Below are 25,537 nucleotides of genomic sequence, written 5' to 3'. Positions count from 1 at the left end.
TTTAAGAATATACTCTCTATGCACTTTTCTAGAAATACCATCTTCCTGTTTTCAGTCATCATTGTTCGTTATCAAGAAATACCCCAAAAACTAGGATTTTCTATATCTACATCTACATACATACTCCGCAATCCACCATACGATGCGTGGCGGAGGGTACCTCGTACCACAACTAGCATCTTCTCTCCCTGTTCCACTCCCAAACAGAACAAGGAAAAAATGACTGCCTATATGCCTTTGTACGAGCCCTAATCTCTCTTATCTTATCTTTGTGGTCTTTCCGTGAAATGTAAGTTGGTCGCAGTAAAATTGTACTGCTGTCAGCCTCAAATGCTGGTTCTCTAAATTTCCTCAGTAGTGATTCACGAAAATAATGCCTCCTCTCCTGTAGAGACTACCACCCAAGTTCCTGAAGCATTTCCTTAACACTTGCATGATGATCAAACCTACCAGTAACAAATCTAGTAGCCGGCCTCTGAATTGCTTCTATGTCCTCCCTCAATCCGACCTGATAGGAATCCCAAACGCTCAAGCAGCACTGAAGAATAGGTCATATTATAAGCGGTCATATCATAAGTGGTCTCCTTTACAGATGAACCACATCTTACCAAAATTCTACCAATGAACTGAAGACACCTTTCCACCTTCCCCACAACTGCCATTACATGCTTGTCCCACTTCATATTGCTCTGCAATGTTACGCCCAAATATTTAATCAATGTGACTGTGTCAAGTGCTACATTACTAATGGAGTATTCAAACATTAAAGGATTCTTTTTCCTATTCATCTGCATTAATTTACGTTTATCTATATTTAGAGTTAACTGCCATTCTTTACACCAATCACAAATCCTGTCCTAATCATCTTGTATCGTCCTACAGTCACTCAACAATGACACCTTCCCATACACCACAGCACCATCAGCAAACAGACACACATTGCTATCCACTCTATCCAAAAGATCATTTATGTAGATAGAAAACAACAGCGGACCTACCACACTTCCCTGGTGCGTTCCAGATGATACCCTCGCCTCTGATGAACACTCACCATTCTAGGTATCAAATCTGAAAAATGGATTCCAATGGCTATGCACTGCAAAAGGCTGTAATTTATGTGATACATTCCTTAAGATTCCATTCCTGAACAACAATGAAAATTTTCTAGGTGTAATTTCCGAGGTAGAGGGTTTCAAAGTTACCCTCCCTGTGCACATAAAATATGCACATGGAATGTGATATAAGGCAAAAACATAGTCTATGAAGTGAAGTGGCATGGAGAAGTTTGATGCAAAGTGTCTGTTACATTCAGAAAGGTTCTGAAATACTTGAGCACATGCAAATCTTTTGTGCACATAAATTCTGGACTAAGGTGTAAAATAATACTTTGTGGTATTTCAGTGTCACTTCAATAAAATCTCAAAATTTTACTCACCCATGAAGATCTTGTCATATGAGGAACAAGCTTTAAAATGGTGGAAAAGTAAGAAATAATGGAAGATAGTATACACTGGTTGTGGTATAGAAAGAGCAAAGGAGACAATGGTAGTGTGAGAGAAACAAAGGGACACAGTGGCAGTGGAACACATTTGACAGTGACAGAATAGTTCTAAAAAATAATGGAAGAAACTGCCAGTGGGAAAGGAATAATGAGAAGAGCGTATTGGTATGAGTAAGAGCTAGTGATAATGACAGACAGTCTATGACAATGGCAGCAAAGAAGATATCATTAATGATAGTGAGAAGGCAGCACCAGATTGAAGGAATGAATGAGATATTAGCAGTAAGAGAGCCAGAGGGAGATAATGACAGTGAGAGGAGACAGTAGTACTAGGACAAAAAAAAGAAGCAGTGGCAATGACACAGGACACAGTGACAGAGAGACAGAGAGATAAAGACAATAAGTGTGACTGAATGAGGGATAGAGTGGCCCAGTGGGAGATGACATGTGTGAGCAACTTACAGTGATGGCTAGTGAGTGTAAGGAATTACAGTTATGGGATCTTGTGGGAGTGAGAGGTAAGATGCATGTTGAAAAGACATGAATACATTCATATGCCAATTTTTTTAAAAGTTGTGAGCAAAGTGTAATGAGGCTGATGATATCACATTTTTCAGTTTGTCAGTCAAAAAGGACCATATTTGCCCTTGTGTCCTCTGATAGGAGCATTTTTCTGGTGCTAACTGATTTTGTTCCCCTTCTAATACCTCAATCTTCGCTTCAAGTTAAGATGCACCATCTTCACCTAGAATTCCAAATAGAATTCAGTGTATCCCTCCAAGGAAATTCACTGCCCCCTGATTTCTTAATTTTTTTGCATATGTTGATCCAATTGCATAATTAGATTTTGAGACTTCACTCTCTTTTTCTCAGTGCTGTTGTAAAGTATTTTGTACACTAGTACACTCAAAGGTACCCATGTTAAGCACTATGGTTCTCAGGCCAAGATTCTACAGCTCTCTTTGCATGTATGCCTCCATTAAATTATAATTACTCAGGACTCTCTATATCATGCTATAAACACTGACTCCCCATCTGCTACCATAGTGTAATCATGGGGATGAATGGACTAATAAGTTTTAGAACTGGATGACACTCCACTATTTCAAACAAAGTAAGCCTTAATTCTATTATATAACAATATTATGAAAAAGAAAGTTGCTACTCACCATATAGTAAAGATGCTGAGTCGCAGATATGCACAACAAAACAACTGTCACATTATAAGCTTATGGACAACAAGGCTTTGTCAAAAATTGATCACACACACATTGACCCACCCACCCACCAACACCCACTCCCCCCACATACACACACAGACACACACACATGACTGCAGCCGCTGGCAGCTGAAACCACACAGCGAGCAGCAGCAGTGCATGATGGAAGTGACAACTGGGTTGGCGTAAGGAGGGGGCTTGTGCGGGGAGGTGAGGGATAGCAGGGTAGTGGTGAAGGACAGTGAAGTGCTGCAGGGGAGCATGCTAGGATGAGGTGGAGAGACAGCAGGGCAGCTAGATGGGGTCGTGAGCTAAGACGGTGAGCAGGATGAGGTGGGAGGGGGGGGGGGGGGGGGGGGTTAGCAAAAATTGTGAGAAGTAAAAATACTGGGTGCATTGGTGTAATGAGGGCTGTACAGTGCTGGAATGGAGACAGGGAAGAGGCTGGATGGGTGAGAAAAGTGATTACCGAAGCTTGACGCCAAGAGGATAACAGGTACATAGGACATATTTCAGGGAGAGTTCCCACCTGCCCAATTCAGTTGTGTTGGTGTGAAGAATCCATATGGCACAGACTGTGAAGCTGTCCTTGAAATGAAGGATGTCGTATGGAGCAGCGTGCTCAGCAACAGGGTGGTCCACTTGTTTCTTGGGCACAGTTTGTCAGCGGACATTCATGCACACAGACAGCTTGTTGGTTGTCATACGCACATATAATCCAGCACATTGGTTGCAGCTTAACTTGTAGATTACATGACTAATTTCACAGGTAGTTGTGTCATTGATGAGGTAGGTGATGTTTTTGACCAGACTGGAGTAGCTGGAGGTGGAGGATGTATGACATAGGTCTTGCATCTGGGTATAAGCCATGAGGTAACGAGTTGGAAGCAGGTGTTGTGTAGGGAAGGACGAGTATACTGTTTAGGTTAAGTGGACAGTGGAATACCATTCTGGGAGGGATTCAAAGGATAGTAGGAAGGATCTCATTTCAGGGCACAAAGAGGGGTAGTTTAAGCCCTGGTGGAGAATGTAATTCAGCTGTTCCAGTTCTGGGTGGTTCTGAGTTATGAGGGGAATTCTCCTCCATGGCCAGACAGTGAGACTTTGCGGGGTTGTGGGAGACTGGAAAGGTAAGACACAGGAGATTTGTTTTTTTACAACGATGGGAGGATAATTATGGCCTGTGAAGTCTTCAGTGAGACCTTTGGTATATTTTGAGAGGGACCTTATGTCACTGCAGATGTGATTACCTTGGGTGCCTAGGTAGTATGGAAGGGACTTCTTGGTGTCGGACAGGTGGCAGCTGTTATCCTGACTGCCAGATGTGGCTGCACCATTCTGTAATCATAACAACTGTTTCAGGTGATTCGTGTGTCCCATATGTTATTTATTCACTTTTAATTGAATTACTACATTGAGTCTTCAATATGTTTCTCAGTATATGTATGGGCCTAGCCACTGGCTGATATCTTTCATCTGCCATGTCATACACTTTCATCAAATGAAGGAACTTTTTTACTATTTCTGATATTGTATATCACAGCAAGATGTGTATCACTGACAACTCTCACTTGTGCCTTCATCAGGCAGTGCCTGTCTTTAGCTTTTTATGCTGTTGTGGGGTACCAACTGTAAACTGAGACCTCAATCCTGAGACAACACAACTACATAACTCTTTTGGATGCTAGAGCAACTGCCTTGGGACAGGAGAAGATTCATAGTGAGACTTGTCCAGTACTATGTGGGTTATGTGTTAAAGTCATGAAAATCACAGATCAAGAGGCAAAGATTTATGTGCTTTAATCTCAGATTGAGGCAGCAAAAATTTAATTAGAGCTATTAGGAGGAAAGCAGAATCAAGAAAGGATTAGTTTGGACACTTCCATTACTGTTGAGCTAAAGAATGAATACAACGGAGCAGCCTTATTCTGTTCTAGAAGGAAGTATGGTGCAGCGTATTATTAAATTCTTATTATGAGGAATGTCAGAAATGAGGTGAGTAGAAAAAGCTGCATCTTGTTGCTAGGTAGCAGCTGTGAGAGAGTACAGTTGGAGAATAAACTGTAGTTGGGGTATTCAGATTACAGACCCAGTGCTAGCATCATGCAGGAAACAGAGGATATAGAGGCAGTAGCTAGGGATGTAGCCTGAGATGGATAGTTGGGGACTGGTAGAAAACTTCTTGGCCAAGGGGAGAGAATATACACACATCAAAAACAGTTTTGCATCATCTCAGTTCTGAGAGTTCCAGAACCTGTACAGAAAATCGGAATATAGACAACATAAACATAATTTCTGTCCTTGTTATTGCTCATGCAAACCACACATTGCATCTTGTACCACCATACAGCAAGACCTACAGAGGTGATGGGACAGATTGCTATACACACCAGTAGCACGTCCTCTTGCCTTGATGCATGCTTGTATTTATCATGGCATACTATCCACAAGTTCATCAAGGTACTGTTGCTCCAGATTGTCCCACTCCTTAATGGCGATTCAGGGTAGATCCCTCAGAGTAGTTGGTGTGTTACGTCATCCATAATCAGCACTTTTAAATCTAGTCCAGGCATGTTTGATAGGGTTCATGTCTGGAGAACATGCTGGCCACTCTAGTCAAGCGATGTTGTTCACTTGATGGAAGTCATTCACAAGATGTGCATGATAGGGATGCGAATTGTCATCCATGAAGATGAGTGCCTCACCATTATGCTGCCGATATGGTTGCACTATCAGTCGGACGATGGCATTCACATATTGTACAGCCATTATGGCGCCTTCCATGACCACCACCAGCATATGTTGGCCCCACATAATGCCACTCCAAAACAGCAGAGAACTTTGCCTTGCTGCAGTCACTGGACAGTGTGTCTAGGGTGTTCTGCCTGACCGGGTTGCCTCCAAACACGTCTCTGACAATTTTCTGGTTGACAGCATATGCAACACTTATTGGTGAAGAGAACATGTCCATTCCATTCGACATGTTGTTGGGTATATCTGTATCCCACTGCATGATGTCGTACTTGCGACGATGAACCTTGCTATGGACGTCGGGAGTGAAGTTGCGCATCATGCAGCCTACTGCGCACGGTATGAATCGTAACACAACATCCTATGGCTGCACAAAAAGCATTGTTCAACACAGTGGTTTTTCTGTCAGAGTTCCTCTGAGCCATAATCCATAGGTAGCAGTCATCCATGGCAGTAATAGCCCGTGGTCAGCCGAGTGAGGCATGTCATTGACAGTTCCTGTCTCTCTGTATCTCCTCCAAATCTGAACAACATTGTTTTGGTTCACTCCAAGGTGCCTGGTCACTTCCCTTGTTTAGAGCCCTTCGTGGCACAACATAACAATGCAGATGTGATCAAAACATGCAACTGACCGTCTAGGCATGGTTGAACTACAGACAACACAAGCCATGTACCTCCTTCCTGGTGGAATGACTGGTACTGATCAGCTGTCAGACCCCCTCCATCTAATAGGCACTGCTTACATCTTTGGGTGGGTTTAGTGACATCTCTAAACAGTCAAAGGTACTATGTCTGTGATACAGTATCAACAGTCAACGTCCATCATCAGGACTTCTGGCAACTGGGGTGATGCAAAACTTTCTTTGATGGGTGTGTAATCTGTACTCATGTGGCTACGCTAGGTGCAGCAATATCAGAAACAAAATGAGAGTTTTGTAGAGGTTATCATGGCACAATCAATTCTATATGATATAGCCTTCAGGGAGTTAACTGGGAACTGATGAAGTTACTGCTGATTTGGCTAGGGCTCAAATTTCAGCTGTACCAATTTGTGCTATTAGCAGATAGAGGTAGAAAAGGCACAGGCTGCATCTCAACAGAAGGGAGAAAGACAGTTTAGTTGAACTGAGAGCTGAAAATATAAGAGGATGCACTGTCATCATGTGTAGAATTCCTGTGATTACTTGTGTGTGTGTGTGTGTGTGTGTGTGTGTGTGTGTGTGTGTGTGAATAAAAAGCATGTCTTGTGAACAGCGCTATGTTGCACCTTTTGTTAAAATTGCTGTATGGAACACAACGGATCATAAACAGTGTCCATGTATCTGATCTGACATTACATGTACTTAGTTTTACAACTGAATGGCAATTCTACAATTGACCAATTGACTATGCTGCCACTCAAGACATGACACTGTAGCACAGAATAATGGAATGCCCTGTAGGTACAGAGTGAGAGTGTTATCTCATTCAAATACACTCCCTTAAAACAAATCCAGATAAATGAGTCATCACACATAAAGGAAACTTATTCAAATAAGCTTTCTGTAATGCTTCAGAATGCTACAGGCCCCAGTAGTCAGTACAGTGTAAGGAAAGCCTTTTCGGTTTGGAACACTTTGGACACCTTCAAATTGCAAAGTACTCAAAATGATAGCTATCAACAGAGCTGTAGCAACACTGAAACATTTCCGTGAAGCTCTTCACAAATTCACCTCACTTAATGTCATGAAGCAGGCACATGAGACAGCAGCATCCTGCACACTGGATTTGTCAATATTCATATTACACTGCTGTGACAATATGTATGTCTAAGGTAAGTGCATACAGATAACTTTCCCTTATTGGTTCCAATGGAGCATCATAAATTTCACTAATTTCTCACAGCTGTGCACACTGTACATGTCGTTGAACTTCAAAGCACAAGGAACAACATACACAAACCACTGGTAGTCAACATAGCTCCAGCAACACTGAGGCATTGCCATTGACCAAAGGACAAATATACATCACTTAATTGTGTGGGGTAGGCACATGTAGAAGTGGCCCCACACACACTCCAACACTCTTTCTTCATATCACACAAATGCGATGTTGATGATCCACCCAAAAATGAGTGCTTCCATTTGTATAATTATTCCTGTGAATAGCTGGTAATTTCTACACTGCAGTCTTGAAGGAGAGTGACATTTCCTTGGTGAGCACTGAAAAGACAGTTCACAATATTTCATTTACAGTTACTAATTGGAATAAATAAAACTTCTTGTCTTATGCACAGAGAGATGGGGGAAGGATGAGGTGGACAGAGAGGGGAGGGAGGATGACATGCATGAAATATGTGTCAAAGGCATTTGTAGGTGAAGCTGTTGGGAAAAGTAAATTTTTATTCATAATCCAGCCTTTTTCCTGTGGCTCTGGTCGCATATGCATTTGACACTTACAATGCACACATCACTCCCTCCGCCCTCTCTTTGTCTATCTGTTTCTCCTCCATTTTTGACCACCTTATACTCCCACCCCTATACATCCACCTCCTCCTTCCTCCTCTGTCCCACTCCTCCTTCTTCCCTCTATCTACCTCCTCCTTCTTCCCTCTGTCCACCTCCTCCCCCCTTTCCTCTGTCTGTCACCATCTCCCCAGCTCTGTCCACTTCCTTCTATCTCTTTCTGTCTGCATCTGGTCCCTGCCCCCCTGTCTATCCTATCTGCCCCTGACATATCCATCTCTTCCTCCCCCATCTCTGTTCATTTCCTCCTCTCTCTCTTCCCCTGTCCACATCAGACATTCCACCATCTTATCTCCTCTGCCTACACTTCTTATTCACAATGTCCATCCATCTCACTAGTCATTTCTTCCTGACCCATCAGATAAACCTGGCAGACTGGCAAGTGGTCACATTGTCCACTTTTATAGTTGGTTATCAAACATGCCAATAAAGAAAATATATTAACAATAATTACTTCCCTACAATTAAAGCATTGACACTGGAAGCATGGGAAGAAAGCTGTCCACGAAGGTAGTTGAGACTGCAGAAATGTTCATTTAGTTATTCTTTATGCACACATGCACTCCCCCCTGCCCCCCCCCCCCCCAAACTAGTTCTTCATCTGCAACCAAATTCTGAAGCACTCTTTCTTATAATCAGTCTAGCTGTTGAGCTGGACCTGAGGTGAGAATTCATATGCACTTCTGCTTTGAAATGGTCATCTACATCCAGTTTTTTTCTCATACTCGAGTAGCATTTTAAGATTATCACAGAAATATGGAAATCTGATAATAGAAGTAGAAGCACACAGAAACCCAGTAGATAAATTATTTGAAGCCACACATTAATCAATCAAGTTGTACATTCAACAAAAGCTACTGTTACATCATCAGATTTTCCTAGTTGTTTGTTATCTTGTTGGTTGTAACCGAGTCAGATAGTTAGTAAAAAGTGGTAAAAGTATACTAAATCTCTAGAATGAAATTTTCACTTTACAGCGGACTGTGCACTGATATAAAACTTCCTTGTAGATTAAAACTGTGTGCCAGACCGAGCCTCGAACTTGAGCACTTGCCCGCAAAAGACAAAGGTCCTGAGTTCAAGTCTCGGTCCGGTACACATTTTTAATCTGCCAGGAAGTTTCATACTAAATCTCCAATGAATTAGGAACAGACTGCTGAAACACCATTCTCTTCAGAAAGTGAACACATTAACTCCAACTAGTGAGCCCCTACAGAATGTGCCCCTTCTCATAACCATAGTGAAAGTCAAGAGAGATATGCCACATCAAAAATGAAACTAGTACTAAATTTTGTTTAAAATAACTCTCCTGTACTCAAAAACATAAATTTACTAGCACTTTAACTTAAAATCATTGAGAATAGTTACACAAAGTGACAAGATTAATGACAAATGAATTTAGCAGGATAATTCTCTGCTGTTCCAGGAAGTACATGGGAACAGTATTGCCAAACACTGTATAATGTTGCTGATTATCAGTTATATTATTGACAAGAATCATGTTACTACTGCTGAGCTATTTCTTGAGCAAGCTCAAACTCTCACACATTTCAGGAATGAAGTGGTGCACACAGTCACTGAAATGGCTGCTAAAATATGAAGCTAATTGGGCAACAAGTTCTGTTTCCATTTCTGTAGTCAAGGTTAGGGTCTAAAGTGTAATTAAGAATAATCCTCATACTGAAACTGAATATCTCACTTTCCAGGTGTGATATGCTGTTTATAGCAAACAGTAGTAGTTAAACTGTAAACATTACAATTAGATAAATTAATTTGCTTTTTATTGTATACAGTAGAACCATTTCTTATGAGGGTACTTTGATTGGCTCTGTCCCAGAAATGGAGGAACACAAATGAAAAGGCAGCACAACACTGTTCATACATCAAGATATTCCACAGAGAAATTTTGTAAGCTATGAACACACAGTTTCAAATCCCTAATATGAACTGTGCAATACAGGTGGTTCAAAAAGCTGTTGAGAAATGAAACCAGTAAATTTGTGCTTTCAAGTTTGACAACAGCATTTTTTGTGATGAAAGAATAAAGAACATTTGCCATCATAACATGTAAAATGTATCACAAAACACTGACACCAACTTCTAGAATATGCCATTTGTAAGAAAGCATGATATGAGGAATAGTTGTGAACTTCTGATTATTCCTTCAAAACTATGTAACTTCATGGACACTTCACGGACACACATCACGAGTCTTATGCTGACTCAATGGTTAGGGATGCTATTCTACGGCTTGCTCCTGATAAAGAAGTTCGGCAACGTGCCCTCCAACTGCCAAACCCGTCGTTGTTGGAAGTTCTAAGCATCGCTCAATTCTTTGAAGTGTCTCACGATGCTGGCGCGCACATCGACGCGTGGTGTGATGTAGGCGCTGTACAGTCAACTCTTGACACGGGCAATTTGCCTGTTTCACAGGAGAACGACGATGTGGTGGCGGTTCACTCGCATCAACAACGTTGCGTTGGGCCGCAACGCTCGCAGCGAAACCAGCAACCACAGAAGCCGGTTCGTTCCGCGCTTCCTTCTTGCCCCCGTTGTTTCGTACAGCACGACAGGGCAGCGTGTCCAAAACGTTGGGCCACGTGTAATTCATGTAGGAAAAAAAGGCCACATTGCTTCTGTGTGTCAGTCCCATAAAGTTCCTATCGACGAGGACGAGGCGTCGGACATGGATGTTCACTGTGTGCTTTCTCAAACAAATAAGTTGTTTGTTACTGTTCGTGTTCTGAATAAAGACATCCGCATGCAAGTGGACACTGGCTCTGCAGTAACTCTCATTAATTCTCGCACGTATTTGGCGTTGGGCTCCCCTCCTTTGTCTCCAGTTACGCGAAATCTGAGGACTTATAATAAACAGAAAATTCCTATCATGGGCCAGTTTGATGCTTCCACTGCCTACAAGTCTGTTGTTCGGCCCCTCACGTTTTATGTGGTGGATCATGCGGGCACTGAAAACCTGTTCGGTTATGATGCTTTCCAGTTGTTCGGGTTCTCCATTGATGATGATGTGCACCTCATATCTGAGAATATTCCGTGTCAACAGCTGGATGGATTGTGTTCTGAATTTTCGTCCGTGTTCTCTGCTGGTCTGGGTGGTGCCAAGGATTTTGAAGCCCACATTACTCTTAAACCTACGGCTCGCCCTAAGTTTTTCCGGGCACGCCCTATTCCGGTGGCGTTGCGTGCACCTGTCAAGGCTGAGCTAGACAGGTTAACAGCTTCAGGGATTCTCCTTCTGGTTACCTCCATCGAATGGGCATCGCCGATCGTGGTGGTTTCTAAACCAAATGGGAGTCTGCTATTGTGTGGTGACTTTAAAGCCACCTTCAACGCTCAGAGCCTCATTGACACTTACCCTCTTCCCCGTCCTGAGGAGTTGTTTACCAAGCTCGCTGGGGGCCAGTTCTTTTCCAAACTTGACTTATCGAAGACGTACAATCAGTTGCCGTTGGACGCTACTTCCAAGGAATTTCTCGTTATCAACACTCCTTGTGGGTTGTATCAGTACCAGCGATTACCATTTGGCGTCGCTTGCGCACCGGCCATTTTTCAGCGGTTTTTGGAACAGCTCACGGCTTCCGTTCCCGGCTGCATAAACTATCTGGATGACATTGTTGTCACGGTAGCACCTTCGTAATTTACGTTCACTGTTTCAGGTTTTGCATTCGGCTGGGTTGAGGTGCAATCTGGACAAGTCAGTTCTTCCAACCCTCCATTGAGTATCTTGGTTTCCACTTGTCCCGTGAGGGTATACGTCCTCTCCGTCAGCACGTTGCGGCCATTAACGCTCTACTCCGGCCGTCTATGGTCAAAGAACTTCAGGCGTTTCTAGGCAAGATTGCTTATTATCACAAATTCATTCCATCTGCAGCGGCGGTAGCTTATCCTCTGCATCAGCTGTTACGCAAAAACGCCCCCTTCTGTTGGTCCGACGGGTGTGAGCAGGCTTTTGTCCGCCTGAAGGCTCATTTACAGTCGGCGCCTTGTCTTGCCACATTCCGTCCGGGTCAGCACTTGGTTCTGGCGACTGACACGTCACAGTATGGCCTAGGGGCTGTTCTCGCCCATCGGTATGAGGATGGGTCGGAACGACCCATCGCCTATGCTTCCAACGGCGTTACTCTCAAATCGAAAAGAAGGCGCTCGCTATCATTTATGCTCTAAAAAAGTTCAGCGTTTTTTTGTATGGTTCTAAGTTTCACCTCATCACCGACCACAAACTGCTGGTCTCTCTGTTCAGCCCATCGGCATCACTTCCGGATAAGGCAGCTCACGGCCTGCAACGTTGGGCCTTATACTTGTCTCGTTTTCATTATGAGATTCACTATCGCCCCACGGCCCAGCACGCCAACGCTGATGCATTGTCGCGATTGCCGATGGGCCCCGACCCTGTTTTCGATCGTGATGAACTCCTCTGTTTCCACATTGATGAGGAAGAACGTCGTGCGGTCGAGGGCTTTCCACTTACAGGTTCGCAGGTCACGTCGGCTACTGCGCAGGACCCGCTCCTGCGTCGGGTGATCGGTTTTGTTCAACAAGGTTGGCCAAGGGCCGGGCATTGGATCCCCCTTTGCAACTACCATGCCTTGCGCCTTCGTCTGTCTGTTCGTGATGGTGTTGTTCTTCTGGCCACAGATGGCGCATCTCCACGGGTCGTGGTGCCAGCCTCTCTTCGCAAAGATGTTCTCAAACTGTTGCACGAAGGCCATTGGAGTATTTCTCGGACTAAGTCCCTGGCCCGCAGGCACGTTTATTGGCCTGGTATTGATTCGGACATCGCCCATATGGTTGCTGCGTGTGGCCAGTGTGCTCAACAACTGGCGGCACCTCGTACAATGCCCTCTCCGTGGCCTGATCCAGCTCAGCCATGGGAACGGGTGCATGCAGACTTTGCTGGCCCCTTCCTCGCTACTTATTGGCTACTGTTGATTGACGCCTTCTCGAAGTTTCCGTTTGTTGTTAGATGTCCGTCACCCACCACTGCGGCGACGACGCTGGCTTTGTCCAAAATCTTTGTGCTAGAAGGTCTTCCATCCACGATCGTCACAGACAATGGCCCTCAGTTCTCTTCGCAGGCCTTCCGTGATTTTTGTACTGGACAAGGGATTATCATGTTACAGCACCTCCCTTCCATCCGCAATCGAATGGGGAGGTCGAGCGCCTTGTCCGCACTTTTAAATGCCAGATGAAAAAATTCCTTAGTGATTTTTCCACAGATGACGCCCTGCTGCAATTTCTGAGTTCTTATCGCTTCACGCCTCTGGGTGATCGCAGCCCTGCTGAACTCTTGCATGGCCGCCAACCTTGCACTCTACTGCACCTGCTTCACCCTGTCAGGCCTTGTGCTGTGTCCACTAGTGCGGGAAAATACTCGGTGGGCGCCGACGTGTGGGCACGAGGGTATGGATCTCGCCCTAAATGGATTCCAGGGGTGGTCAAGGCTCTTGACGGCCGCCGGCTTTGTGAAATCCGTACGGGCGACGGCACGGTTGTTCGCCATTACGACCAGATGCGAGCACGAGTGGTGGCCACGCCGGTGCCACCGCCCCATCTTTCACCTCCACCAGCCCGAGAAGCCAGTCCTGTCGCTGCTGCCGATCTACCGTACGTGTTGATGCAGCCGACGTCACTACCGCTTCAGAGTACGCCGGAACCGGCCCCAGTCGCGACGCCGCCTTCTCTGGGACCCATCTCGCTGGAGCACACTCCCAGGTCCATGACACCTATGGATGCTGCTCCGGAGTTTTCACCCATCATCTCATCCAGGAGGCACGTTCCACGCACGAGCTTCCGTCCTGGACATTTTCGACCATATTCTCGTGTCTCTGCGCGGGATCTCCTCGGGGCCTCACAAGAGGCCATGGATGTCTCCTCGCTGTCCATGTCTCCAAGGAAGTGAGTATTTTTTTTTTTTTTTTTTTTTTTTTTTTAAGGGGGAAAAGTGTTGTGACAGTGCCACGACATTTAACAGTGCCGCCACAACAGTACGCACAAACGGCGATAGAGGCGCTCCGCAAATCGGCTGGGCGCGGTTATAACACAGTCATTTTTGCTTCATAGCTTAATCTGCTGTATTCACATACAAAGAATCCTTGCATATCATCCGTGAGAATCCAGAAATAATGTTCACTGTAGCAAAATTTACATCATAATAGTTCATAATGTTGTGCAACATACTGCAACGATTTTGTATTTACACAGTGCTTGTTGTTTCCTATTGTGTCAGTACAATAAATTCATTGTGTTATCCTGGTAACCCTGTTACAGAACAAAGTATAATTTTTTGGTATAGACACAAGGGTTAATGCAACATAATTTTTCCAATTACAAATGACATGACAGCTATCTCTGCTTTAGAAGTCTGGATTTTGATTGTTCAGAAAATGTTCCACCTTAAAAATTGCTAAAATTTCATTTGGAAAATGGCTGCCACCCAATGGATTCTTTGTCAGAGGAAAAAATCACTGGAAAGAGCATGTGGATGTGACAAGATTTGATAGGCCAAAGAAGCAGCGTGTATGTTCTGTACAGAATGAACTGGGACATTGCCGTGGAACAAACATATGCCCTCAGACAGCCTCTTCTGACACTTCATTTTGTCAGCCTCCTCTAATTATCTCACTTAGAGATTTAGCCATTATGTTCTTGAGGAGATTTTCCCCTTATCATTGCAATCTGTTAGCATCACAGGCAGTTCCAAAGAACACATAGCATCAAATTATCTAATGATGTTTGAATTTTTTCCTGTTTTAGTGGTGTCATGTATGTAGATGTATGTAAATATGCTCAGGCTCATTCACTGTGTTTAAATGGCTAAAGGAGTCATCTGTGTCAGCCAAACACAGCTGGAATATGTCAACTGCTGCTTCAGTTCGGTGGGTTTCTTAAGTGGGTGTGAGTAGTTGTGAGGTCCTGTAGATTCCAATTTTTCTCATATTCAAAACACCATACAACATGTTGAAAACTGTACTGTTGGTGATTTCCACTTTTTCCACTATCACCTCAATTGTTGAGTACCAGGTTACCCACATTGTGGTCCTTAAGACAGATGGGCTACCACATCATTCTTCATTTTTGAACTTGTTTTAGCATGTTGAGAAATAAATGTGCTTCACCTGTAAAATTATTAGGCACTACTAATTTCAAAGCACTTATAGTTGTATTTCAGGTTCAAATCAGTATATAAGAGGACACTCAATCATGTAGAAAATTGATAATCCCAAAGTTATGATGAAGCTGTAATGAAACATGTAGTCACTGGAATCAAAATATATAATTACTGGAATCAAGTCATTACCCACCTTGCATTGTTAGTCCAATAAAATAACTATCCGCAAATATGTGTATGCCCCAGTTCTAATGTGTTGTGCTGGAGTGACAGTGTAATGCTGGAATAACAATAAGTAAACTAATACATACCTTGAAACAGGAAAATATGTTGCAAATATGTAGCACATTATCCTGTTTTTGGGTACAGTTTACCTTTCACATCTGCAGCAAATAGCCCTACTCCTTGGTATGATTTAGTTTACTTAATGTTGTTCCTCCATAAATGTGTGTTCTCTCTTTCCATGATTCTAATTTTCATGGTGTGTGAAAGTCATCTGGGTTGCTAGCTAAAACTTCAGTTCATGGAATACACCTGCTTAATATAGTACAATAGGACCCCATACATGGCAGTCCAGATTCCTTGACATACTGATATTATAGCAGTCAAAGGTTTTCAGCCAGTAGATCGTTACATAGGTGGCATATTATAGTGTTAGTACATTGGTGTGGTAACATTCAGTGAGTGCCTCTTACATCTCCTTCTTATCCACTATGGTGTTATGTAAATTCCTCTTTAATGTTTTATCATTCTTCACTGGTTTTATGTAAGTGTTCCCAACCATATTGATTTACTTTCAGGACATAAACATTTTTGGGGATAATCTATTTAATGGGACTGACAATGAATTTTGGGTCTTCCTGTAATAATTATATAAATTGTGACCTGACTCCAGTGATACATGCTTCATTACAGTTAGATCTTAGCTTTAGGATTATTTATTTTCTACACAATTATTTTTCTGCTTATATACAGATTTTCAAATGTAAATGTTGTGAATTTGGTAATGCCCAAGAATAAAAGGATTTTACAGCTGTTTTTTTTTTCATTTCTCAACATGGTTTGTCATGGCTGTGGTTGCCCAGATTCGTTATTTTTTGTTTTACTACACAGGAAGTGTCAGAAGCATTTAACTATTGCATGTTATGATGATGCATTGTTACCACACACTTCCACTTCATTCTGGATTGTAGCAACATTGTCCTCTTTTAAGTGCAGAAAACGCCACACAATTCTCCACTCTATCAGGAATGCAGAGATTTGCCTACAAACAATAAAAAAATTGTTACATAATTTTAGTTTTTGAGGTGGTGATTAAAATTTTATGATGCCTCTTCTGTGCTGGTGTAAGATGGCTGCAGATATCACTCCCTAGCAATTCCTGACTGATGTATCTATTGCAACTGACACATTGGGGTTTGATCTCTATAGTTAGGTTATCTACCATGTGCTTTTCTGACAGTATAATGCAGTACTGGAACTGCTAATAATGCTAAATTTAAAAAACCTAGTGTTTGGAACTGTATATTTCTTCTTCCTTGGAGAACGAGATATGGGCTAGGGAAGGTTGGAAAAATGGGGTAACACACAGATTGCAGACTGAGAGGACCTGTGTGTTGTGGGGAGAAAGTCTTGCAAAGCTCAGTTTGGTTACATACTCTGTGATATGTGAATCACTTTTTTGAGAGCTTGCCATGATGTAGTACATGTCAGTATTTTTGAAATGAGATACATTTATGTGTTGGAATTGTGGCTACATGCTGAACATTTTTTAATTCCTAACAAATATTCATAAATGTGTCCCTACCACCCACTCACAGGTACTTACTTCTGAATTTCATCTATGGAATAGAAGTATTCAAGTAGAAATTATTTCAATTTGTTTTAAAACATTCATTTTTTACAAGTATCTATAATTCATGAAAGAGGTGATAAAATAATTTTACAGATGTGTACTTTTTTCCTTTCTGTGCTGGACTATGGTTAAACTGTAACTGTTGGAGAACATTCTTGTTTCTAATGAAATATTTATGAAAGGTCCCACTCTTCTAAAAATTGTACCTAAATCTGCACAACAGAGTTCATAAGAATAAATGTGCGGTGAGGCTTTTGTTAGTCAGTCAAATTTTTTAAACAGTGCCTACATAAAATTCAAGGACTGCCATGAGATGTAAATGAGAATGTCATATTTCATTGTTGGCTGGGGTATCCCATAGACTGGTTTCAGCTGCCTGTCTGAAAGGGTGTTTCTCAGCCATGCATACTGACATCTTTCTTTGTTGGTATGTGGGAGCTGTGTCGGTATTGGATTTATAGATTGTGGGTGAGTGCAATGGAAATATGCATAATATGGTGTCATGTTTGCATTGTGTAGTGGCAATGGTGACAGTGTTTGGAATTTAATGTAGGAATTTAGCACAAATATGTATATGCAAAACTTTCATGCCACCACCTCTTCTGCCCTTGTTGACGAAACACTAAGAGCAAAAATTTTCTCCACTGCCAGGATTGAAAGTGGCATACCTCAGAGTTAAGCTCCACTACACAGATGTGCATTAGCCATCTCACCTATAGAGGCAGTTACACCACATAATATTCTTACTGCACATTTCTGTGGAATACCTTGTGTATTGTGTGGAATTGTCCCAGAAAATTATTTCATTTAGCATCAGTTAATGGAAGTATGTAAAGTAAGCTAATTTTGTAATGCTTTCATCACTAAAACCTGAAATGACACAGAGAGCTAAGTCGCTGAAGACAGAGGTTTGACATCTACATGTGATTTCCAGTTAAAGTTACAACCAGTAAGTGCACTCACGAATTTTGAACAGCCAGTTTTGCAGGTTATCTTGCCTAATGTACAGTATTCTTCACTCAAAGGATGTGCCTTTATTTTTACAAAACTGAATGAACTGTATCTTTCATAAGTTATGTGATATACTCTTTATCAAGAATCAGTTAATGAGACATTGTGACATTTCATTCATTGCACCTGTTGTTCCAGCTTGCATTATGATGCTTGTGTCATACAAAAAGAGTACTTTTTCTGCTTTAGCAGTGTAAAGTGGAAGATTAGTTATATGGAACAAGAACCAGAGTGGTTCTGGAGTTGAGTGCTATTGAACAACATTAGTAATTTGTCCCCATCAAGTCAAGATACTATCATGATGAAACTTCTTCTAACACGTTACTGTGCTTTCTTTCAGCTAACTGACAAGTGAACCACTTATCCATTGTACCTTAAAAGCATCCCAGTACCTCATGATGGTGATCTTGTTGTTGTCTTCAATCTGAAAACTGGTTGATGCAGCTGTATGTACTGCTATATTCTGTGTGAGCCTCTTCATTTCTGAGTAACTTCTGCAACCTACATCCTTCTGAATTTTTTTACAGTATTCATCACTTGGCCCTCCTCTAAGATTTTACCGCCCCCTCTCTCTCGCCCTCTCTCTCTCGCCCCCTCTCTCTCTCGCCCTCCCCCTCTCTCTCGCCCTCCCCTCTCTCTCGCCCTCCCCTCTCTCTCGCCCTCCCCTCTCTCTCGCTCTCCCCTCTCTCTCGCCCCCCCTCTCTCTCGCCCCCCCTCTCTCTCGCCCCCCCTCTCTCTCGCCCCCCCCTCTCTCTCGCCCCCCCCCTCTCTCTCGCCCCCCCTCTCTCTCGCCCCCCCTCTCTATCTCGCCCCCCTCTCTATCTCGTCCCCCCTCTCTATCTCGTCCCCCCTCTCTATCTCGCCCCCCCTCTCTATCTCGCCCCCCTCTATCTCGCCCCCCCTCTATCTCGCCCCCCCTCTATCTCGCCCCGCCCCCCTCTATCTCTCGCCCCGCCCCCCTCTATCTCTCGCCCCGCCCCCCCTCTATCTCTCGCCCCGCCCCCCTCTATCTCTCGCCCCGCCCCCCCCTCTATCTCTCGCCCCGCCCCCCCATCTCTCTCTCGCACCGCCCCCCCCCATCTCTCTCTCGCCCCGCCCCGCCCCCCCATCTCTCTCTCGCCCCGCCCCCCCATCTCTCTCTCGCCCCGCCCCCCCCATCTCTCTCTCGCCCCGCCCCCCCATCTCTCTCTCGCCCCGCCCCGCCCCCCCATCTCTCTCTCACCCCGCCCCCCATCTCTCTCTCGCCCCGCCCCCCCATCTCTCTCTCGCCCCGCCCCCCCCATCTCTCTCTCGCCCCGCCCCCCCATCTCTCTCTCTCTCTCTCTCTCTCTCTCTCTCTCTCTCTCTCTCTCTCTCTTGCTGCCCCCCCCCTCTCTCTCTCTCTCTCTCTCTCTCTCTTGCTGCCCCCCCCCTCTCTCTCTCTCTCTCTCTCTCTCTCTCTTGCTGCCCCCCCCGCCTCTCTCTCTCTCTCTCTCTCTCTCTCTCTCTCTCTCTCTTGCTGCCCCCCCCCTCTCTCTCTCTCTCTCTCTCTCTCGCTGCCCCCCCCCTCTCTCTCTCTCTCTCTTGCTGCCCCCCCCCTCTCTCTCTCTCTCTCTCTCTTGCTGCCCCCCCCCCCCTCTCTCTCTCTCTCTCTCTCTCTCTCTCTTTGGTGACACCTTGAAGTCTCAGAATGTGTCCTATTAACCAACCTCTTCTTTTGGCCAAGTTGTGCCACAAATTTGTCGTCTCACCAAACCTATTCAGTACCACCTCATGAGTTACCTGATCTACCCATCTAGACTACAACATTCTTCTGTAGCACCACAATTCAATAGCTTCTAGTCTCTTTTTGTTCAAACTGTTTATTGTCCATGTTCCACTTCCATACATGGCTACCCTCCAGACAAATACTTTCAGAAAAGTCTTCCTAACACTTAAATCTATGTTCAGAGTCAACAAATTTCTTTTCTCCAGAAATGATTTTCTTGTTATTGCAAGTCTACATTTTACGTCCTCTCCATCATCATTTATTTTGCCGCCCAAGCAGCGAAAATCATCTACTGCTTTAAGTAGGTCATAACCTAATGTAATTCTCTCAGCATCACCTGTTGCTTATGATGTTCAACTTATATCTTTCTTTCAAGACACTGTACATTCTGTTCAGCTGCTCTTCCAAGTGCTTTGCTCTCTCTCTCTGGCTAAATTAAAATGTCACTGGCAAACCTAAAAAATTGTATTTATTCTTGATGAACTTCAATTCCTACTCCAAATTTTCTTTGGTTCCTTTTACTGCTTGTTCAGTGTACAGATTGAATGATGTGAGGAAGAGGCTACAACCCTGTCTCACTTGCTTGTCAACCACTGTTTCTCTGTCCTTCCACTTGGCTTTAGCAATTAGCTCCCTGTATTATGCTGGTGCTACCTTCAGAATTTTAAAGAGACTCTTCCCATCAGTAATATCAAAAGCTTTCTCTTAGTCTACAAATGCTATAAATATAGGTTTGCCTTTCATTTCCCTATAGTCTAATATATGCCTTAGGGACAGTTTTGCCTCGTGTATTCCTACATTTCTCCAGAATCAGACTGGTAATCTATGAGGTCTGCTTCTACCAGTGTTCCATACTTCTACAAATAACTCATGCCTCATTCAGATAAAGATAAAAATATAATCACTACAAATGAATTTGTCTCATTCAGACATTTTAATACAAAGTGAGTGAAATTAGCATCATATATGGCCTGTTCAGTGGGGAGTTGCTCCTAAAATAAAAAGTGCAACTGAAATGGAAACTTTTATTTGCAATTTTACATCACCTTCAAATTGCTGTGATATGCATGGCAGAGGAAACTTAGCATTGTAACATTGAGTTTTCTTCCCATTCAAATCATGTCTGACACATGGAAAGAATGACCACTTGAATGCCTCAGTGTTTTAATTAAACTAATCTTGTCTCTGCAGTCCCTGCTGTTGTGATACATAGGGAGCTGAAGAATGGGCCTCAAAACTTCATAACAAGACTTTCAAAGGGTGGATGATATCTATCTCAAAGTATACCAACGTAGATTTTCCAACATATGTGTGACTCTCTCCCATGAGTTAGACTAACTTGCAAAAATTTATGCTATTGTTATTCGTATACATTCCATATTGTATGTTTGTCCTGGCATGGTGCCACACACATGAGCAGTATCTGAATATGGAATAGATAAATCAATTGTACAGAGTCTCCTTTCCAAACTGATTCCATTTTTCTAGTATACTCCCAGTGAAGTGACATCTGCTATCTGTCGTACCTATGATTAAGCCTGGTGTGCATTCCATTTGATACCCCAAGAAACTGCTACTCCCAGATGGATTAACTGATTACCATTTTCTGCAATGACTGTTGTAGTCATAGTATACCATTTTTTGTTTTGTGCAATGCAGAATTTTACGTTTCTGACGATTCATTACAAGTTACCAGTTGTTGCTGCACTTTGAAATCTTATCAAGATATGTCTGGATATTTGTGCAGCTTTCTTCCTCCTTTCCTATCTAAATATCATCAATGCAGAAATGAATTTTATTTGATCTCCTATACAGTCATTACTCTGTTAACAAACATTAATGGGGTAGAGAGTCAGATGCTTTTCAGAACACAAAATATACTGCATCTTGTAATGTACCCTCTTTCGTCCGGGGTGAAAATCAAATATCAAGCAACAAACTTTCAATTCATTTAAATGCTATTTCAAACCCTGAGATGATGATGATCAATTGATGACAGCCTGCCAGCTTGGGTGGTCTGTATCTACAACAGACGATGTTAACCTTAATATTTAGACAAAAGAATGATACATCACAAAATACTAAAAGTAATTAAAATATCTTACCTTTAGATGCTGAATTTGGTCTCATTGTCTTGATTCTCGCTATGGTGCGTTCCATCCATCTAACATTGTTAATATTAGGTCCGGGTCTTTGTGTGCTAATGAAAACTGGTACTCGCTTTTTGTTTTACTATTGATTCTTCATTTTTATTAATTTAACTTTTTCACAATAATTTCCATCTTCATATCACATACTATTTATAGATACACTCTATATAAGACGACAGACTTCCTTCCGTACTCCCATCAACAGTCCATCTCACAAAACCACGCTCTCCCCACAACAGTCCAACTAACTCACTCCAACAGTCACCTTAACAATGTCCGACTCTCTACCTTTCACACACGAATGTCTTTGGTTCACACTGGTGCCAACATATTCTCCAGAAATAAACAAATAAAGTTCACATTATAGAATAATATAATAAAAAAGGTTTGGGCAAAATTAAATACTACATAGAATAATATTAAATAAAAAAAATCATAGAAATCAAATTGGAGCACTGACCCTGCAAGGGCAGATGTGACTATAAGGGTGGTATCGCACTCTTCAGTAGTCCGTTACATTACACACACCCCTTGAGATTACATGCAAAAGTATTTTGCAAAAGATCTCGACAGATATGCAAAGCAATGAACCATTGGTTTTTTTTAATTAATGTAATCTTCAATAGTTGTCTTCTCGCCTCTTTCTGCTGGTCTTCTCCTCTTGAATTTGTTCCCTTAATCTCCTCATCTGTCAAATTATATCATGGTAATTTTCCTGAAATCATACAAAACTTAATTAGTCACATATAAATACATTGGTATCTCACCCAGGATGCCTCTTCCCTACCATACTGGGTTTGATTACCAGAGTTCACTTACATATTTATATAATGATGTACAAATATATTAGACACTAAAAGTAAGACATAAAAGAGATAAATGTGGTCTTATATCGACTTGGTTTTAACATCAGCTAAAAAGGTTATTTTCAATTTAGTTCAGATATCTACTGAGAAATATGTGGCTAATATATTTTTTTTTACCTAAAGAGTATCATTTGAACAATCTCAGTTAAATAAGCATCTCAGCCTCCTCATATCAATAAGTTTTCCATAATGTAATGTAAAATAGCTAAAAAGTGAGAGTTTAGAAATGGCAGTGCAATGGGATCATGGTAACCCAGCCATCATCAGTGGTATCATGCTTCACTTGTACATATGTATAAAATAATTCAAATGTACAAATTCAGAGGTGGCATTGCAATGGGAATCTGTAAACCTTTCAAATGTAGTGGGAAAATACTTTTCTCACAAATATAAATTAAATAGTAATAAAGTGAATACAGTATATACTACACAAAGTTTTGTGTTAGTCAGTTCCTGCATGTACTTTATCCTCTAATCCTAATCCACTCCATGCTGACACTCATCCAACCTACCCTTATCTCATATTCTGTGTCTATACAAGATCAATTTCTTTCAGAGTTACTCACTAAAACATAAATCTGCGGAGATACAGAGCTCCATCCACATAAAAGTGTTGTTGTTTTCTCAACTAATCAGAACAGAAGCTAGCAATTGCTTGGTCAGGTCAGTTTTTCAATATAAGATAATAAAATAGCAAACACACTTCTAATCCTAAAATTCAAAGAAAATATAAATACATATATATGAAAATTCCCTCTACTCGTGGCATAGGCAATGTGTAATCATGTAAAGTGTACATCTATGTACAGTCCTCTCTCCATACCCAGTTCCTTTGTCACATAAAACATGTAGATTAGTTAATTATATTGTAGAATCATCCACCTTCCGCCACCAATACTCAGCCTTCAATCAATCTTGGCCATATGCACAGGACGCAAGACTAAACAGTATGCACAAGTCCAACCAGTACCAAGTCGCACGGTGTCTATGTGTCTCCATGATAACCACATAGTATACACAACTGTGGCAAAACAGGATCACCATCACTATTAGAGTATGAACGCTGGTTCACTCAAGATTAATTGCAGTTTTTCATCCTCATACTTCAACTCTCATAGTTTGTAGTAAAGACAGGTTACTTTGGTCATAACTTCTCGCAGTCACATATCCATATCTTAGCATATAAGTCATTTCTCAAGTGTAAATTTGTGGTTAGTGTAGTTGCCTATGTCATAAGACATGGCGTCTACTCCCCGTTTCATTAACCCCTACTGAGCTGACCACACAACAAAACCAAAGTTTCATAGCTTTGTGCATAAGTGAAATAGTCAGCATTTTGATATCTGCAGTTTCCAGGTATATCTTCAGTAAGTGATTAATTCCAGATTTCTAATGTCATTTAGAGTGTACAGTTTTATCATATATAGACTGCTTTCACAGTTATTTCATAGATCTCAGAATCAAATCTTGACAGAATTACCTAAGTGTTTCTGTATTACAGACACAACATTGTCAGTGGCAAGGTAAGTTTCGAATGAGAACAAACGTCACACCTCCGTAATTTTGACTAAGTAATAACGCAAGGCATAAAGAAATTTAAATATTACATAAAAAGGATTCACGAATAAAAGTTTACCACTGAAAAATCTCATCTACTGTTATTTCTCTCCAGTCCTATCATTGTGTTTTTATGTTAGGTATCAGTAAATCAAAATGTACATTTCTAAAGGGTATGGTATCCTATTAAATCCATATATACTTGAGGTAATAGTAGATAACCCTCACAACAGGCAATTGTACAAATTATTATACTTCAGTACTCATATTTTGAGTTATGCCTCAACAAGAAAAACAATGTATAGCATATATAAGTGTTCTAAATCTATAGTTCAGGTAAGTTTCTCACAGAAATGATAATTGTTTCACTGGTTCAAGAGTAAATGTCTGTCCATGTATCTACTTATATGCACAGTGCACATGTTTTCAAACGAGATAAGAATAGTGATTTGTCTTGAAGCAACATGGCCCAATACTGCATTAAAAGTCCATAGTTATTGGACAAGACAAATGCAATAAAAATGATAATACAAAAGTTAAAACACCATAAGCATAAACAAGAATAGAAATATGAAAACTTCTCTCCCCAACACAAATACTTAGCATAAGAGTGTGTATGTCTGTTACTCATAAAGTCTGGTTCATACAGAATCTTCAGTAACAAAATGTTACAAACAGTTTACTCTGTGTATAATAAATATCAATAACAAAGATATTAAGCATAATGTCTAAATGAATAAACTCTTTTGAGCACAATATAGTCATATTCAAACAGATGAAGTATGGCCTCATCAACTTACACTAACACAATGATACTAAGATTAAAAATTTATATTTTCAAATCACATGAGTATAAAGAAACATTTAAGTTTGGCACTCATCATGCAAGGCAAGAGCATAAGATATTCATTGTAATAACCATAAATATATACAAAGCAAAATGCAAGATTAAACAGCAAAGATACAGATCAAGACAGAGTCCCAAGTTTTCAAAATTGTGACACTGTAAACTTAGCTTGGACTTTTATAATGCTTCAACTCCGTGATGTTATGTAGACCAAAAAGTTTTCTAGATTCAGGATAGATCAACCTATAGGCATTTGGATGTGGGTTCTCAGATATCACAAATGATCCTATATAAATAGCAAAGAATTTCTTAAGTTCCCCACACAATGATTTTGACTTTTCTGCTGTTTTCACTAGGACTAAATCTCCCACATTAAACTCGCACATTTTCCCCCTCTTATGT

Source organism: Schistocerca gregaria, chromosome X (genome assembly GCF_023897955.1).
Source record: "Schistocerca gregaria isolate iqSchGreg1 chromosome X, iqSchGreg1.2, whole genome shotgun sequence".
In the NCBI taxonomy this organism is placed as follows: Eukaryota; Metazoa; Arthropoda; class Insecta; order Orthoptera; family Acrididae; genus Schistocerca; species Schistocerca gregaria.
Note: the sequence above shows the minus strand (reverse complement) of the source record.